Genomic DNA, 16,130 nt, shown 5'->3' on the forward strand with positions numbered 1-16,130 from the left:
GTGATTGGCATGTCCCACCCCCTGGCACGCCAGCCTTAGGGGGGAGGGAGAAAGGGAAAGAGAGGGAGGGAGGAAAGGGAGAAAAGGAAGGGAGGGGAGCTGGAGGGAAGCCTCAGGCAGCGTCTGGGGTTGGACTAGGTTCTGGAGTGTGCCCCCCTCCTTCACCAGGGCACCCAATTTGAGCCCCAAGAGGGAGGAGAAAGGACATGAGGAAGGCGAGCCCAGGAAGGCTAAAAGTCCCGGACGGGAGAGAAGGCGGATACAGGGAGACAAACACCCACACCCACTGCACAGACCCGGCGGCACACACACCCTCACAAAGGCACACTGTTTCCTTGGGCTCCTCCCCCCACCCAACCTTAGAGCCCCCAGCCCATGTGCACCATGCCCCAACACACATGCCCTGGTATTCACATGCCTGCTTCCCTCGCACACACGCCCTCCCCCCTGCACATGCCCACGCACCCACCCACCCAACTACACACCCTGCTCTTCCTCCCTGATGCGAGAGAGCTAGATTCCTTCTGTTTGGAAATGACACATTGGGCCTCACGTGAGAGGCTCCAACTTGGAACAGACCCAGAGGGCTGGCGCACCCGCCCAGGGGCTGAGTGAACGTGCCCGCATGCTGGGCTGTGTGCGCTAGCATTGGGCTATGCATAGCCTGTTGTGAGGGTATATGGGTGTCTGCTTTTCGGGGATGAGTAGAGGGCCAGGTGCCTGCCCCATGTGCGGCTGAGTGCCCTGCATGTGTGTGTCCCTGTGTACTCATGTCACCATGCAGCCTGTGTAAGTGCAGGTGTGACCCTATCAGTCTGGAGGCAGGACGCGTGTGCACACGTGTGTCTGTATCTGATGTGTGGCTGAGTGTTGCCCAACTGTGGAACTTGCTAATTCTGACAAGTGAGGCAGCCTCTACCTGCCTGCTCCACCCCAAGCTTCCACTTGGAAGACAGACAGGCAGACAGACAGCTCTCCTCCCAGCTTGTCAAGCTCTGTCTCCCCTGACTCCCACTCAGGGCTCACAGGTGTGTATCTGGGAGGAGATGAGCCCTCCTCCCAATCTCCCTCAGCCCTACTGGGTGAGGCCAGCATCCCTCCCTGCCAGGCTGGTCTGGACTTCTGTGTTGAGCTTCCTCAGAGATAGAACCCCTGGGGGGCCGTTTGCCATAGAGATGTGGGTCCTGCACCGCCTCTGTTTGGCCCTAGAGACCTCCCCGGGAGCTGACTGGGGAGGAGAGTTGGAGGCTGCAGGGACTGCCTTCTGGGGCTGCTGTGTTCTTTGCCCAGTGGGCTGTGTCGAAGTCTTGGGGTGAGAGGTGGGAAGGAATGGGAGCATCAATTATCCCCATTTTGTAGGTGAGAAATCTGAAGAGCAGAGGTATGATTAGCATGTGGTGGGCAGGTGTTTGGACTCAGGTCGCTTGGCTCTAAGCCCAGGGCTCTGGAGTCTGGGGCAGGGGTTTCCCCTACTCATTTCCCCACCAAGCGCCGCCCCCCGCCCCCACAACCCCGCCAATGCTGGTGCCTGAGGGTAACCTGGGGCTTTCTCACCCAGGAGCCCAGTTGGCCAATGGAGCCAAGTGGAGCTGAAACTGGAGTTCCTGGGGTTTGGTCAGCAGCTACTGGTGGGCACACGTGGCAGGTACATGTGGGGGCATCTGTGCTTCTCAAAGCCAGCTGGGGTTCCAGCAGGCACCCAGTCCTCCTCCCTGCTGAAGTCAAGCAGACGCTGCAGCTTGGAGAGAAATCTAAGTGAGCATCCCCTTTCCATCCCAGGGTCACCCAGCCGGTCAGGGTTGGGTCAGAACTTGACCAGTCCCTACCCTTGGGCGCGGACTCGGAATGCCCCCTGCTGGGCTGCCCTGGGTTTGCGGCTGCGGCTTGGGCGGCGCGGTGGGGCTGCGTGTACTTGTGCGCGTACACGTGGCTGAGTGTGGGGGTGTTAGGCCTCCACGCTCAACATCCATTTCCGAATCTGAATCAGGCTCCCTCTTTGCCACCTCCCCCCAGTCTCCTTGGTCTCCCTTTTCTCTTCTCCCACCGCCTCTGCACACGTCCCTTTAGAAATAAAAACACTTATTTTGTGGGCGGGTGGGGAGGGTGTCCAGCTTTCCCCTGCCTCCTCCTGAGTGCCCCCCTCTGTCCCACGCGGCTTTCTTCTGAAGTCTGTGCAGTCGCGGATGCAGGGGGATGACGCCCCCCGCCACCCCCACCCCCGTATCACTCTTCTGACGTCCCCGCCCAGACTTGGCTAGGTCGCCCTTATCAGATGGGGAAACTGAGGCAGGAGGGGAGAAGAGAGGTACGGCCTGGAGAAGCGCTCCCGCCCGGCTCGCTCACCACCCCCGCACTCGCGCCCGATTTAGCCGCAGGGAGGCTGGGAACATTGTCTTTATTTTAAGCCTCCGAGTGCGGCACGAACGCGGCTGCTCGCGACAAAGGGCTTCTTGAAGCGGCTGCAGGCGGCGCACGTGGGGCTTTGGCCCCGCCCCCGCGCGACCCCCTCCAGTTCTCCCTCATTTCTGGCTGGGTTGGGTGGGGTCTGACTCTCGGGTCTCGGCTCCTGCTGGTTGTTATTTTTGGTCGCCTGGTCGAGAATTCAGTCCTCCAGGCCACCGAGGGAACGTGGAGTCGCCCTTGCGCGGCTCGGCCCCAGTCTCGGCCCCCTTACTGTGCAAGAGGAGAGTGCCCTGAATGCGAATTCAGCTTGGCCTTTTTCTAGTTGAAGCGGCCTGAGCAAGCTAGGCCCCCTCTCTAGGTCTCAGTTTCTTCATCAGTGACAAGAAGGGTAGAAATACCTCCCCGACCAGGCTGTTTGACGGGTTAGTTGAGCTTCTGCAGGTAAAACGTGGCACGTGCGTCTGCAAAAAGTGAAAGCCCTCATTGCGGTTTTTTTTTTTTTAAATACAGGGTTTCGGTCTCTTGGCCAAGCTGGAGTGCAGTGGCGCGATTAGAGCTCACTGCAATTGCCTGCCGGGCTCAAGCGATCCTCCCACCGCAGCCCTACCCCCTCACCCACTCTGAGTAGCTGGGACTACAGGCGCGCGCCACCCCACTGGCTTTTTTTTTTTTTTAAATTTTTTATTGACAGGGTTTCACCATGTTGGCCAGGCTGGTCTTGAACTCCTGAGCTGAAGTGATCCGCCCGCCTCCGCCCCCCTCAGCTTTCTAAAGTGCTGGGATTACTGAGCCACCGCGCCCGGCAGTTCTTTTTTATAACACTTATTGAGCACTTACTATGTGTCAGGAACTGCTAAGTGCTCTCTCTCTCTCTCTCTCTCTCTCTCTCTCTCTATATTTGTGAGACAGGGTCTCACTCTGTCGCCCAGGCTGTAGTACAGTGGCGTGATCTCGGCTTACCGGCAACCTCCGCCTCCCAGGCTCAAGGGATTCTCCTGCCTCAGCCTCCCGAGTAGATGGGATTACAGGCGCGCGCCACTACCGCCCAGCTAATTTTTGTTTTTTAGTAGAGACGGGGTTTCGCTATGTTGGCCAGGCTGGTCTCGAACTCCTGACCTCAAATAATCCACCCACCTTGGCCTCCCAAAGTGCTGGGATTACAGGCGTGAGTCACCGCATCCGCCCGGCCTCTATATTCTTATTATTTTATTTTATTTTATTTTATTTTATTTTTTTGAGACGGAGTCTCGCTCTTTCCTCCAGGCTGGAGTGCAGTGGTGCGATCTCGGCTCACTGCAACCTCTGCCTCCCGGGTTCAAGCGATTCTCCCGCCTCAGCCTCCCGAGTAGCTGGGACCACGGGCGCATGCCACCACGCCCTGCTAATTTTTTGTATTTTTAGTAGAGACGGGGTTTCACCTTGTTAGCCAGGATAGTCTTGATATGCTGACCTCCTGATCCACCCGCCTCGGCCTCCCAAAGTGCTGGGATTACACGCGTGAGCCACAGCGCCCGGCCTATATTCTTTAACTTACTTTCACAACTCTATGAGGGAGGTTCCATTATTCCCATTTTACAGATGAGTAGATTTACAAGAGGCGTGGGTCCCTGTGGTTTCATGGAGGATGCGGTCAGTGCGCCTGGAGCCATCCTGGGGCTGAGCACCTGCTGCAGTTCCAGAGACGGCAGGGACTGTGGGACAGCATTTTTAAGATTCCCAGGGTCCGGCAAGGCCGCAGGTGGGTGGAGGAATGAAGTGAGCAGGATCCGGGAGTGCGCTGCAGACCTGGAGTGTAAGTCTCCGCCCTTGGTTTTAATCCGTGTCAGAAACTCAAACCCAGCTAAATGTGCCACTTTTACAGTGCCGCTTCCTCTGTCCTGGGGCACACATTCTGAGTCCGGGTGGGAGGCAGCGGGTCGGCCTAAGGGCGCCCCTCCTCGCATCTTCACCTTCAATGGCCTTAGGTCCTCAACTTCCTCTCTCCCCCCACTCCCTCCCGCCAGGACTCCTGGAGTGACTAATTCCCGGATGTAAAACAAGAAACTCAAATCCAGGGCGGGGCTGCGTATAGAGCAGGCCCAGTAAGGGGCCCCCAGAGTCCCCGCCGTCCGAGGCGAGAGCGGACGCGGCCACAATAAAGGCATCTTATTGGGACAGGAAATCGGGATTTTCCGAGTCCGGTTTCGAAATTGAGGCCTTGTAGACGCTTCACCTTTCCTGCCCGGCTACGTGCTGGGCTCCAGAGGGCAGTGGGAGTGCGGAGAAGCAGCTCCACTCCCCAGCCCCAAGTCTTGCGGGCAGTTCCCGAAGAAAAGATGGGTTTGGGGCGGTCGCGAAAGCGGCGCCTCGCGTGTTTTCCTGCCGTTCCCGGGTCCTTATAGCCCGGCCGGAGACTCCGCTGAGTTGACTCGGCGCCCGGGGTCCTGCCAGGGGTAGTGAATGCTGGGAACTGAGATAACGCAACGTGGCGTTTTGGACTCCCCGCTGGACCGGGCCGTGGAGAGGAGCTGCGTTCCCACAGGGCATCCCTAAGCGTCCTCTGTCCCCGCCTATGAGGACACAACCTGAAAGTCCAGGCCACTGGTTGCCGCCTTGGAGTTGGATGTACCGTGAAAGTGCGGCCCCGACGGAGGAAGCAGGCACCTTCCCCCGCACTATGGAAGCTCGCGCCCCTCGCTTCTCGAAACACCTGATTCACGGCGTCGACCCTGCTTCGCTGGGTCTGCGGACATTGGGCTCCCCAGCTTTCCGCCACAGGGTGTACGCGCCCGGGTCCAGGCGGGTGTAGGTCCCACGTGAAACTGCTGGAGCCCGGCGGAGCTTCGGACGGGAATTTGGGGTCAGAACAGGTCCAGGTCTCAAGGCAACCCCCAACTCTGTACAGTGGAATCCGCTCGTCCAGGGTCGTGACCCGGGTGAGGCAGTGCGGATTTCAGGGTCCCCGTGCTCCCAGCCCGGCGAAGTTTCACCCTTCCTTCCCTTGCTGGCTTCCTCCCCCAGTTCCCTGGACGCCGAGTCCTCGAGTCTCCCCCCCACCACCCCCCGAGGCGGAGGCCAAAGCTTGAAGCCCACGATGACGAAGGGTGGGTGGGAAGGCGCCGGGGGAGTGGAGCCTCAGCCCGGTTCCTCTCCTGAGACACTTGCAGGCGCCGCAAGTACGCACCGAGAGGTTCAGTAACCTGTCCAAGGTCACACAGCTAGTAGGTGCCAGAGTCAGGCCAGTAGAATTCCAATCATTGCTTTTGCCGCGATCCTAAATGTCCCCTCAGTGTCAAATGTACTCGCGTCTCCGCGAGACCCTCACCCCTACGCAGGCGCCGCAAGTACGTCGGTGGGTCGGGGGCTGCCCTTTACCCTACCCTTTGTTTATTGGCTCGCAGGGGTTCTCCACCTCAGTCACCGCCGCCCGGGGCCGCTTCGGTGACGCCCATGACCCTCCGCGCCCCTGCCGCGGCCCCTAGGGGCCCACCCAGCTCCGTGCCTAGGAGGGGCCGGGCGACGGGCTAGAGTGCCTGGGCTGGGAGGGGGGCCTGGTGCCAAGCGCCCACTCTCCTTCTCAGGGAGAGGAATAACAGCACTTATATCCCCTTCATGCCCCAGTGCAGGCCTTTTGTTGGCGCGGGGTGGGTAAGGGGTTGTGCAGAGCTAACGCTAGGAAGGCGATAGGAGCTGGCTGCCCTTTATTGAGGGCTTGCTCCTGGCTACCGCATTCATAACATCTTTGCGTGCACTTTCTCATTTAATCTTCACGACTGCCCCACGAAGGGAGGTTAGGTAACAATCTGCCCTCTTAACCCCTTCCCAGTTTGCAGGTTTTGCCCCCAGCTTGGAGCCTGAGAACACTGTCTGCTATCTGTAAGAGGGAGTTTCCTGGGAAATTGCTAAATCGATGTCTCCTGCAGTGTTTCATTTTGTGGTCCCATTATATTAACAAACACTTGCATAGCACCAGCAATGTGCTGTCACCCTCTCAGTGTTTTACGTTTTAACTCATTTAATTTTCGTAATAACTTGACGAAGCAGGTAGAATTATTATTCCTATTTTACAGATGAAGAAACCGAGGCACCAAGAGGTTCTGTAACCTTTCCAAGGTCACACAGCTAGTACATGCCAGAGCCAGACTAGTTGACTTCCAATCATTGCTTTTGCCCCTATCCTAAAGGTTCCCCAAATGTCAATGGCGATGTATCCACATCATCTCCTGCCTCCTTCTCCTCTTCTGGCTCCCACTGTGGGGCAATCAGCCCTTTTGTTAGGACCTGACATGACCTTGGCCCCACAGCCCCCCTTCCCCGCCCCCTTGGCGCCTCTTGCCAGCCCCATTGCTGACGGAGGTCTGACGGGGGCAGAGACTGATGAGAATGAGAGGATCTCTGAGGCCACCTGTTTACTCTGCCGGCAGGCACACGCAGTGATTAACGGTGCACAATCGAGTTAGGACCTGAGCTCTGCAGCTGGAGGCCAGGGCAGGGAGAGGGGCCTGCCGCCTAGAGTTTCCGCTCCCTGGGGATCTTGGGGGTTTGCAAGAAGCCCCTCGAGGAGACCGAGAATGAGCAGTGCCCGGCCAGAGGGTATAGGGTGCGTGTAGACAACCTTCCCTGTCCTACTTGCCCCCGCCCCCTTTCCACAGAGAGAGTGGGGCTGGGCGTGTCTCAGCTCCAGACCTTGTCCAAGGAAGGAAGGAATGAAGGAAGGAGGAAGGAAGGCTTTTCCCAAAGGGCAACCTCTCAACAGGAAATGGTAGCAATGCAGGGAGAGAGGGAGAAGCAGGGCTGTGTCCGTCTGGGGTTTGGATGGTGGGGGACAACTCTGTTTGGGCCCAAGCCTCCTCACTTGTATCCCTGTGTCTTTCCCCCAGGCGTGAACGACTTCTCTCTTGAGCACATGCCCATTCTGCTCTAGTTTTCTTGTTATAACAGCCTAGCCTGAAGGAACACATGAATAAAAGCCCAGCCCCAGCTGTAGCCCTCCTTATGGGAACCCTTTGTTCCCTTGCCCTGCATTCAGGGGACAGGTCACCAGAGTTTCACTAGTTTAAAAACCACACAGTGCAGCCCATAGCATGTCCTGCCTCCTCCAGATTGGTAATGAAGCTCCATCCTAAGGGTTCAGACTGGAGTCTATGCCCAGCACTGTGTTCAACATTGGGAAGGGAACAGGAGAAACCAGGGCCCAGAAACCATGGGGCTTATGAGCTTGTTGGGGAGACAAAATGATTTTGGGAAAGGTATTAGGGCACAGTGGAGCCCATGCATTTCCCAGGAACAGGATAAAAAGGTGAGGGAAGGTAGAAGGATGGTCAGTAGACGCTGGCCCTATGCAGAGGGTGCAGGCCTGCCCAGGAAGGGTGATCTGGTTTTGGAGGTTGTGTGGTATGTCAGGGCGCCAGACTGAGTCAAGTCGCGGGGCCCTGTCTAGCGCCTTGTAGAAGGAGTCATGGCCTCTCTCCCACCCTCAGTCTATTCTGTACTTGGAGTGGAGATGGAGGCAAAGTCGGACCTGGTAGCCTCGGTGGGCTCTCCCAGCTCTGATTTTCCTTGAAGATGGGACACCTGGGGCTTGACTCTGTTCTGTGGCCTGGCAGATCCCTCCGTTCTCTGAGCTTCAGTTTCTCTGAAAGTAAAATGGGAACTCAGGCTAGCCCAGTGTTCCTCAGTCTATTTTGTGGAAGTTAGTAGGTGTTATTTATTTATTTTTTTAAAAAGTCCTCTGTGATGAAATGGGAAATTAATTAGGCTTTCTTTACTGCAGGAACCTCTCCGAGCAAATAAATGGCAAACATGTGTTGAGAGTCTCTGAGAGGCAAAGAGAACGATCAGCATTTCCCAAACTTATTTCTCCACAGGATCTTTTTTTACATGGAGCGTCTCGTAGGACTGGCTTCTGAGGAACACAGGTGGGTCACTCTGGACTGGCTTATCTAGAAAACCTCCAGCTCTGATGTGATAGTTTTAGGCACCACCTGTCACCCATTCGGCCTCTACTCCTGCCCCCTTGAAGGATTCTTTTCCCTAGCCCCAGCCTTTCCCGGACACTGCCCACCTCTGGATCCCTTACTGTACTCTCTTTAGGGAGCCCTTCCTGTGCCCGGCTTCCTATGACCTCCCTGGCTCAGCCCCCTAGAGGGCTCAACTTCATCCCGCTGCCCCTTCCCTGGTCCTTTCCAGTTCCCAGAGGACCTGAGGGGCACTGTCTGGGCTCTTCTGGTAGGGTCAGTGTGACAGCTACCCTCAGCCCCAGTATGTGGTTTTCTGGTTCCTAATCCCAGGCCCTAGTCCCAAATTTCCCAGGCTCAGCTTCAAGCCTCCCTCTTTAGCCCTCAATCAACAGACCTCATTCCCTATCCCCTACATGAGGCCTCTAGCCCCAAGTCTCCTGGTTCCCAGCTCCAGGCTCCTGCACCTTAATCTGCAGCTCTAAGCCCTAGTCCCACTGCCCACCCGTGGCATCCAGCCTTCCTCTCCAGAGCAGTTTCTGAGATTCTGGGTTCTAGGGGGTTAATAGGCAGCCTCTTTCCTCTCTCCAGCTGCAGCTGCAACCTACTTGGTTTTTGGGCCTGAGCCAGGGGCCTGGGCCAGAGGAGAGCAATTGAGCACCCTGGCTGAGTGAGGGGTGAATCTCAGGAGTTGAGGACAACTATTTAGAGTAACACTGCCTCCAACCCCCAAGCCTGGTTCAAGGTAAGGGAACCCCTTAGAGGCAAAATTACAGATTATGAACAGAAAATGCTAATGAGATAAATGGTGGGAGGCGGGGGTTGGGGCCAAGGGCAGGGTAAGGAGAAGACAGGAGAGGGATGGGGGTGGTAAGCCTGGTTCAGCTTGGTTCAGTCCTGAGATGGTGCTGAGGATAGGGCCTGCCACAGGGTGTCCTAGCTGGGGAATCTCTAAAGAACCATTTTACAGATGGGGAAGCTGAGGCCCTGTAATTTGCCAAAGGCTCCCTCCTAGGGAGGAGGGGCTATTGCCCCTGCCTCTGCATTCTTCTCTTTTTTCTTCTTGCCTCCAGTTTCCAGATGTTAGTGGCCAGTGCCCAACCCAAAATTGTCTCCTCATATCATGATCTCAATGTGCAGTTTCCAAAATGCTTTTTCTTCAGCACCTCCTCCTTCTAGAAATCCTTGCTGTGCTCAGCCTCTGGGGACTCCCCGTCTTGGGTTCTCTTCCTACTCCCCTGGCTGTTGTTCCACATTCTCCTTTGCTGATGTTCCTCACCATCCTGCTCTGAACTTTGGAGTGTCTGGGCTCAGCAATTTTTTTTTTTTTTGAGTCGAAGTCTTGCTCTGTCGCCCAGGCTGGAGTACAGTGGCATGATCTCTGCTCACTGCAACCTCCACCTCCCGGGTTCAAGCAATTCTTCCTGCCTCAGCTTCCTGAGTAGCTGGGATTACAGGCATGCACCACCACGCCTGGCTAATTTTTGTATTTTTAGTAGAGATAGGGTTTTGCCATGTTGGCCAGGCTGGTCTTGAACTCCTGACCTCAGGTGATCCACCCGCCTCAGGCTCCCAAAGTGCTGGGATTACAAGTGTGAGCCACCATGCCCGTCTGGGCTCAGTCTTTGGACCTTCATACCCACTTTCCAGGTGAGCTTATGCCACCCACACACTGATGACTCCCAAATGTATATGTCTAGCCCAGGCTCTCTTCTGAACACCAGTCTTGTCTATCCAATATTTCCTCATCTGTAAAATGGGAATCATAATAACTCTACATCCTAGGGCCATGATGAGGATTAAATGAGTTTAGACGTGGAAAGTGTTAGAAAAATGCTTGGCTCAGAGTGAGCTCTACGGCTGGAGCTATGCTTATTATTACCACTGTCATTAGTGCTGCCTGCCAGCTCCATTTGGATGTGTAGAATCATCTCAGTCATGACTCATCCCAAACCCCAAACATGCTCTATCCGCAGCCTTGCCCATCTCAGCAGGTGGCAACCCTGTCCTTTCAGTAGCTCAGGCCAAAAACCTTGGAGTCACCCTTGACTCTGTTCTTTCTCTCACATGCCAAATCTAATCCATTAGAAAATCCTCTTGTCTTTTCCTTAAATACATCCGGAGTGCAACCACTGTGATTTTGCTAGTGTTGTCTCTCACCTGGATTACTGTCTCAGGCCCTTTTGATATGTAAGTTACATCATGTCTCTCCTCTGTTCAAAATGCTCTAACGACTCTCCAGCTTTCTCAGAATAAAGCGTCAGTTCCCACAGGAGCAGCTCCTGCTTCCTCCTGAGCCTCGTTTCCTACCACTGACTCCTCACTGCTCTGCCCCAGCCACATTGGTCTTGCGGTTCCAAGAACCTGCCAAGCACTTTCCTGCCTCAAGGACTTTGTGCTAGTGTTATCTTTGGCTAGGTAATAGTAAACAAACCATCAGGATTCTACAAGATAAAGATTATGATAGAGATCATGCAAAGGTTTGGGAGTTGGGGCAGTGGGCACATAGAGAGGAGCCCAGAGAGCCTGGCCCTAGCCATTCATAAAAGTCACTGAATGTCCCTTAAGAAGTGGGCAGCCGAGGAAGGTATGTGTGCAGGGCAGGGTTGGGACTAGGGTGGGGTGAGGTGCAGATTTAAGAGGGTGCCAAAAAACTCAAAAATTATGATGAATAATATTTTAATGTAGTATTTTAAAAATCAAAATTAATGCAAAAGTTCATGATGAATAAAATATCAAACTTTCAGTTAAAGACTGGATCAGGGCCAGGCGTGGTGGCTCATGCCTGTAATCCCAGCACTTTGGGAGGCTGAGGCGGGCAGATACAAAGTCAGGAGTTCGAGACCAGCTTGGCCAACATGGTGAAACCCCATCTCTACTAAAAATAGAAAAAAATTAGCTGGGCGTGGTGGCAGGTTGCCTGTAATCCCAGCTACTCAGGAGGCTGAGGCAGGAGGATTGCTTGAACCCTGGGTGTGGGGGGAGCGGGGGCAGAGGTTGCAGTGAGCTGAGATGGTGCCACTTGGCTCCAGCCTGGGCGAAAGAGCGAAACTCCGACTCAAAAAAAAGGGACTGGATCATGCAGGGCTCAGACAGGAGAGGTAAGTCCATTGCTTCACTGCTTCACTCACTCTACGCTAGTCTTGGCCCTAGACGGCAGGCCAGTGACTCAAGATCCTTCTGGGGTCATGGGAGGATGGACTGGACAGGGACACCAAACAATGGGCCAGGAAGAAATTAGGTGGAGAAGCCTGGCCCAGGGGATGGCAGTGGGCTGGACAAGACGTTTCTGGTGTGTGAAATTGTAATAGCGAGTCTTTTTTTTCTTTGAGACTGAGTCTTGCTCTGTCTCCCAGGCTGGAGTACAGTGGTGTGATCTTGGCTCACTGCAAGCTCCGCCTCCCGGGTTCATGCCATTCTCCTGCCTCAGCCTCCCGAGTAGCTGGGACTACAGGTGCCCGCCACCACGCCTGGCTAATTTTTTATATTTTTAGTAGAGATGGGGTTTCACCATGTTAGCCAGGATGGTCTCGATCTTGGCTAACCCCTCGGTTCTGACCCCGTGATCCACCCACCTCGGCTTCCCAAAGTGCTGGGGTTACAGGCGTGAGGCACCGCGCCCCGCCTGTATTAGCGAGTCTTGGTGAGGTAATGGACAGAAACTCTGTGCTTGGTGGTGGTGCAAGTTTGGCTGAGAGGCAGTTAAAAACCAGGGAAGGGCGGGGCATCAGGGACAGGGGTGGGGCCACGTGGAGGAAAGGGCACTCACCTGGCTCACGTTGAGGACTGCCCTGAATCAGCCATCCGATCAGGAAGCCACCTGCAGCAGGTGGAGAAGCTGAGAGAGAAGGCCGTTCAGATCCTTGCATTCTCAGCTGAGGCAGGACCAGGGGAATGAGGCCTCTAGATTGACCCTGGCGATAGGGTCTCAGGGGCAGCACCAAGGCCGAGAGGCGGGGGGTTGGGGGGTGGGTCAGAGCCACGTTTAGGTTCTGAAGGCTGGGCTGGTAGATTGGGGGTTGTCAGGCCAAGGCTAGGGGATGGCATCAGGGCAAAGAAGCAGGGTGGGTCTGGAGACTGAATCTAGCACCTGTCCAGTACCTGTGTGTTGGGTTAGCCTTAGCATGGTTGCCCCCTTCCCCTGCAGGGCCAGGTGTGGGTCATGCCAGCCCTCTTCCTCCTCTCCTTGGGGCTGGGACAGTGCATGCCTGTCTCTGGATGTGGCTGGAGTCAGGCTCCTAGGACCAGGGCAGGGTCTCATTAGCCCAGAGCAGGCCTTGGGTGGGCAGATGGACCTGATGAATGGTTAACTGTTGCGCTGGGCAGCCACAGCTTGCATCCCACCCCACTCTGGCCACTCTGGAGTCCCTGCCAGAGCACCTCATGGCCTGCACCCTCAGGTCCTTCCTGATGTGAGCAGCAGAACAGGCACCGGGCATCCTGGGTTCTGTCCTGGACTGCACATCGTGGCTGTCCTTCATCCTGCTCATGTGGTCTCCCCAGTGCCATCAGCACTGGCTCCTACCAGCCCAGGAAGGGCAGGGAGGGGTTGGGGAGGAGGCAAGACCTGAGGATGGAGGATGGAGGAGATCAGACCTCAGGCACTCTCCCGGCTGTGTTTTTCCTTCTGGGGCCTTACTACTGCCAGCCTAGGGCTCTCTAGAGGCAGATTACTGAAAAGTCCAGAAGTGCTACAGAAAAGTCCAAAAGTGCAACAGAAAAGCTAAGGTTAGCTGGGGGGTTGAACTTCCTGGGCAAAGGCCCAGATGTAAGGTGGCAAACTGCTCCTGCAGCCAGGATCTGGCCTAGGGAGGAGGGGCTATTGCCCCCTCCCTCTGCATTCTTCTCTCCTTTCTTCTTACCTCCTGTTTCCAGATGTTTGCACCTGCCTCAGGGAGGGGAAGAGCCTCAAACAAAGCCTCCTTATTGGCTGCCTTCATTTTAGTTCCTTTTACCCTTCCAGGAAAGACTGAAGTGGGAGGAGGAGGAGCAAAGACACATAACGTTTTTCTCTATCACCAAAAGAAAACCTTTAAGGGAGCAGAGAAAATGGCAAGAAAGGTAAGGAGTAAGGGGTGTGTGTGTGTGTCTGTGTGTGTGTGTGTGTGTGTGTATACACATCCCTGAATTCTGCCAAGCCAACTCTCCAGGTTCAAGTGTATCTCCTAGCCTTCCTCACCTTGAGGATAATGCTATTACTTACCTTATAGGTTATTGAGGATTTTGATATGTATAATGTCATGTATCTACCATTATAGTACCATTAGGAATAGTTTCAGTGCCCTAAAAAATCCCTCATGCTGGCTTGCTCATCTCTCTCCTCTCCCTCTGAACCCCTGGCAACCACTGATCTTTTTGCTGTCTCCTTATATTTTTTGATGCTATTGTAAATGGCATTGTTTTTTAAATTTCAATTTCTGATTATTTATTGCTAGTATATAGAAACACAATTTTTTTTTTTTTTTTTTTGAGACGGAGTCTCACTCTGTTGCCTAGGATGCAGTGCAGTGGTGTGATCTTGGCTCACCACAACCTCCGCCTCCCGGGTTCGAGTGATTCTTGTGCCTCGGCCTCCTGAGTAGCTGGGATTACAGGCATGCGCCACCACACCCAGCTAATTTTTGTATTTTTAGTAGAGACGGGGTTTCACCATGTTGGCTAGGCTGGTCTCGAACTCCTGATCTCAGGTGATTCATCCACCTTGGCCTTCCAAAGTGCTGGGATTACAGGCATGAGCTACTGCGCCTGGCCACAATTCTTTTTGTTTTGTTTTTTTGAGATGGAGTCTCACTCTGTCACCCAAGCTGGAGTGCAGTGGTGTGATCTCGGCTCACTGCAACCTTTGCCTCCTGGGTTCAAGCGATTCTTCTGCCTCAGCCTCCTGAGCAGCTGGGACTACAGGCGTGAGCCACCATGCCTGGCTAATTTTTGTGTTTTTAGTAGAGATGGAGTTTCACCATATTGGCCAGGCTGGTCTTGAACTCCTGACCTCGTGATCTGCCCACCTCAGCCTCCCAAAGTGGTGGGATTACAGGCGTGAGCCACCGTGCCTGGCCACAATTCCTTTTTTATATTGATCTTATAACCTGCAACCTTGCTAAAATCATGTTTTAGTTGTAGCAGTATTTTTGTAGATTCCACTGGATTTTCTACATAGATAATCACTGAAGGACATTTTGAACCAAAGGTTGGCTAATGTGAAGTGGCCACTATGTATGGGCCGGAGGGGAACAATGGGATAAATTGTGCATTTTTTTTTTTTTTTTAAGAGACAGGGTCTTGCTGTGCTGCCCATGCTGGAGAGCAGTGGCTGTTCACAGGTGTGATCCCACTACTGATCAGCTCTGTTTCTGACCTGGGGCAGTTCATCCCTCCTTAGGCAACCTGGTGGTCCCCTGCTTGGAGGAGGTCATCATGCCGAGCTTAGTGCAGACACCCCATCGGCATAGTGCTTAGAACTCCTGGGCCCAAGAGATCCTCCTGTCTCAGCCTCCCAAGTAGCTGGGACTAGAGGCCTGGCTCCATAGTTACTTTTAATAAAGTGGTCTTGGGTGGGTCTGGCCAGGAGTGTAGGGCCCATGGGAAGCATTTCTCTGAGACCTTACAGGCCCTGCCCTCTACTGGCTGCCATTTCTGCATCCACCTCCTGGCATGGATATCCAAGAGATACAGGGCTCCTCCTCTCCACCCTCTGCTCCTTCTCAGTCCTCAGGAGGCTTGGAGTGGGACCATCTGCTGTTCCTGTTGCTGCTGCCCCAGTTTCTCTTTCCACCTGGGAGGGAAGGAGAAGCAGCGTTCAGGAGTAGAGTTGGGGGATTCTTTTTAGGTGTCTGTGCTCAGTTGTCTTACTTTATATCCAAAGCCACCCACTATTTCCAAGAGCTGAGAGTCTCAGGGAGGTTTCCTGGGACTCAGCCAATGTGTGAGAATAGGATTCAGGGGGCCTGGATTTCAGCCTTGACTCCATCAGGGACCAGCTGCATGACCCTGGCTAAGTCCCTGCTCTCCCGTGGTCTGGCCTTTTATGACAAAAGAAGCTTGGGGGAGGGTGCAGCCCACCTTCTCTCCAGGTCCTTCACCTTTTCACCATGTTGGGCAGTGGCTGGCCAAGGGTCTCTGGCAGGAGGACAGTGATGATACTGGCAGCCACAGGGACCACACTATAGATAAATAGAGGCAGAGAAGGGTAGAACTCAGCAGCCATGTCCACCAGTAGGCTTAGGATGGTGCCACCATTGGTCACAGTTGTTGTCATGCTCAGACCCCTCTGCCTATGGGAAGGAGGAGCACATTTGCTACAGGGTCAAATGATTGCATTTAATTTAGCTAAAACGAAAGGGGGAGCAAATGATTTTGGACCTGAGAAGTCTAGGTTCCAGTTCTAATCTGAATTTACTGTGTGACTGTGAACACATTCCCAACCAACCTGTCTCTCCAGCTCCAGGCTACATATCAAGCTACTCTACATCTTCATTTGGATGTCTAAAAGGCCTCTCAAATTTTATATGGTCAAGGAACTCTTTATTTCTTCCTCCAAGCTTGCTCCTCCCCCAGACTTCCCCATCTTAGTAAATGGCACTTCTAACCACCTACTTGCTCAAGCTCAAGTATCTAGGAATTATCCTTGATGCCTCCTGTTCCCTTATTTTTCTACATCCAAAATAGAAATTTGGATAGCTGTTCCTCCCAAACTCACACAGGGTTAGTTCCCTTCTCTCTATCTCTACAACCTCTGTCCACCACTGATATGGTTTGGGTATGTCCCCACCCAAATCTCATCTTGAATTGTAA

At 54.2% G+C, this 16,130-nt stretch overlaps 1 long non-coding RNA gene across 1 annotated transcript in view; it reads left to right on the forward strand.

The window, feature by feature from the left end:
- The first annotated feature begins 8,155 nt into the window (after window positions 1-8,155).
- LOC129393374 (uncharacterized) overlaps window positions 8,156-16,130 on the forward strand; it is a 35,852-nt gene continuing 27,877 nt past the window's right edge. The window contains exons 1-3 of the long non-coding RNA XR_010113431.1: window positions 8,156-8,300; window positions 8,931-9,084; window positions 13,303-13,400. This is a non-coding gene — a long non-coding RNA (uncharacterized LOC129393374). The remainder of the gene's footprint in view (window positions 8,301-8,930; window positions 9,085-13,302; window positions 13,401-16,130) is intronic.

The sequence above is a fragment of the Pan paniscus genome, chromosome 9 (assembly GCF_029289425.2).
Source record: "Pan paniscus chromosome 9, NHGRI_mPanPan1-v2.0_pri, whole genome shotgun sequence".
NCBI lineage: Eukaryota > Metazoa > Chordata > Mammalia > Primates > Hominidae > Pan > Pan paniscus.